A 2,514-nucleotide genomic window follows, 5' to 3' on the forward strand; every position below is an offset into this window, starting at 1 on the left:
TGGCTGTCAACAGCTCCTGCTATATTGACCCTAGGGGACTTCAGCCAGCTGCCCATATCCAGAGGTGGTGCATGTGAATCAATCACCAGCTATGTGATTGGTAGTGCATGGCACGGTTATTCCTGCTCTAAACAAAGTAATCACAATCACTTGTGAATGGATACTTTTGTGACCTGTTAATGCCCACCTAGAAAGACCACCCAAAAACCACCAGTGAACATGCATAGTAGTGCATGGTGGTGCATGGTAGTGCATGGTGGTGCATGGTAGTGCATGGTGGTGCATGGTGGTGTATGGTGGTACATAGTGGTGCATGGTAGTGCATGGTGGTGCATGGTGGTGCATGGTAGTGCATGGTGGTGCATGGTGGTGCATGGTAGTGCATGGTGGTGCATGGTAGTGCATGGTAGTGCATGGTGGTGTATGGTAGTGCATAGTGGTGCATAGTGGTGTATGGTACTGCATAGTAGTGCATGGTGGTGCATGGTGGTGCATAGTGGTGCATGGTAGTGCATGGTGGTGCATAGTGGTGTATGGTAGTGCATGTTATTGCATGGTGGTGCATGGTAGTGCATGGTGGTGCATAGTGGTGCATGGCGGTACATGGTGGTGCATTGTAGTGCATGGTGGTACATAGTGGTGCATGGTGCTGCATGGTGGTTCATGGAACTGTGTGAAAAGGACCTAAAACTCATTGCTGTGTTTGTGGTCAAAGCACAAAAATGTAAGACATACTCTAAGATTTGCTGCCAAGGAGCTCCCTTTAGCACATTTCTGAGATCGAGATGGAGAGAGCATACTTGAGTTTGTCTGAGATGTGTCAGGAACACTTCTACAGAAGTTAAAAAGATATTTTATATTTTGTGCCACACAAAAGAGATGGTTGCTATTTGCAGCCAAGCCCCTCAGAGCTATAGAGTATTTTAAAGCTTTACAACCGTCTATTCAAGACCAAAATATGTGATCAGAAAAAAATAGAACTTCTGAAACAGGTTGCTCTTAATACTCATATACTTTACTATATAATTACAACCAATCAACGATTTTATGGTGTGCTACATATCAGACAACCCAGGAACAGCAGTAGGTAGAAAAACTGGTCACCTCCCTGTGAAGCCAACCCCATCTGTGTCTTTGTTTCCTGTAATAGACTTCTGATTGACCAAATAGGAAACACCATTGTACCAACTGCCCATAGATGGAAGGTATGGGCTCAGCAGGAAAACCTAGGGGAAAGCTTTTTAACTATGAAATTCACAAACATGTAGCATTCAGACATATTTGCTTTTAGTAGTCAGTAATAAAATGCCATTGCCCAGACAGAGAAGGGATTGCAGCTAAGAGAAGGAATGTAACCATGGCCTGGTCTGACCTCTAAGAAGATCCTGCTTGGGAAAAAATGCTTCTTGCTTAATGGAGGCAGACAGATGACACTTGGCACTATTGGTGTGTCTTTATTGAGTTATTTGGTTGTTGTGGTTGTTGTTGTTTACTTTTCATTGGTCCTTTGTGAGTTTCACATCATGCGCTCCAATCCCACTCATCTCCCCCCTCCCCTTGTGCCCACCCTCCACCCTTACAATGCTCCCCACAGAGATAAAAAGAAACCTTATTATGGGAGCTGTCCCATACTGCGACCCTGTTATCCACACTTCTGTGCTGGTAAATGTTCTTACAATGACGTATTGGTCTGGTTACGAGGTCTTTGGCTTCTGCTACTCTATTGATACTGGAACCTCACTGAGATTGAGATTCCTCTTTGGGGCCACACCACTCCCTGCCACACACACACACACACACACACACACACACACACACACACACACTGATCCCAAGCAGGGTTTTTCTAGTCTCTAGTTTGCTCCCCATCCTGGGCACCTGTCTGGCACCAGACTGGTGGTAGTCTCAGGCTCATTTCTTTCAGGGAATGTTAGGGCACTAATCATTCAGATGTCTAAATCTCAGAACACTGAGCAAGGACATAGTCTCTCTCTCCTCTCTGCCACCTACTGATGCACGTGTGGCACAGCAGCCACACCTGCAAAGCCTCTAGGGACAGAGAGCTATTTGTTCTTTAGCACACTATTTGAGCACCTGATTTGCACAAAGCATCTCCTTAGAAATTCAAGACCCCCTCTGCCCCATGTCTGAACGTTCTATGAGCTTAAGCAGTGTGAAGCGCAGAGCTTGACCTCAGCAGTCAACAGTGTTTGCTTCACTTCGGCTGTCCCCTCACTGACACCGCGGTGTCCACCGCCCTAGTAAGCACTTGGTACATTCTTCTGCCTCTATTCACACATGTTCTGTGCCTCTTCCTGCAGCTCATTTCAGTGGCCAATAGTCATATTTTGTTCCCTGCCGAGGAGAATCCACACACAGTATCCACAGAAGAGCCATCTGTATCCCAATAAGAAGAGGATATAGAATAAACTTGAGCTGCCCTGACTGAGCCCGAGGCACTTGGGAAAAGTCTCTCTCAGGGATGTTGAGTTGCAACAAAGCTCTCAACTGGAA

At 46.1% G+C, this 2,514-nt stretch overlaps 1 non-coding gene across 1 annotated transcript; it reads right to left on the reverse strand.

Moving 5' to 3' along the window:
• Nucleotides 1–1,926: 1,926 nt before the first annotated feature.
• Nucleotides 1,927–2,060, reverse strand: Gm26416. Its single transcript, XR_003951683.1, has one exon. It is a non-coding gene; the product is annotated as a small nucleolar RNA SNORA17 (small nucleolar RNA).
• Between the last annotated feature and the right edge of the window lie 454 nt (nt 2,061–2,514).

The sequence above is a fragment of the Mus musculus genome, chromosome 15 (assembly GCF_000001635.26).
Source record: "Mus musculus strain C57BL/6J chromosome 15, GRCm38.p6 C57BL/6J".
NCBI lineage: Eukaryota > Metazoa > Chordata > Mammalia > Rodentia > Muridae > Mus > Mus musculus.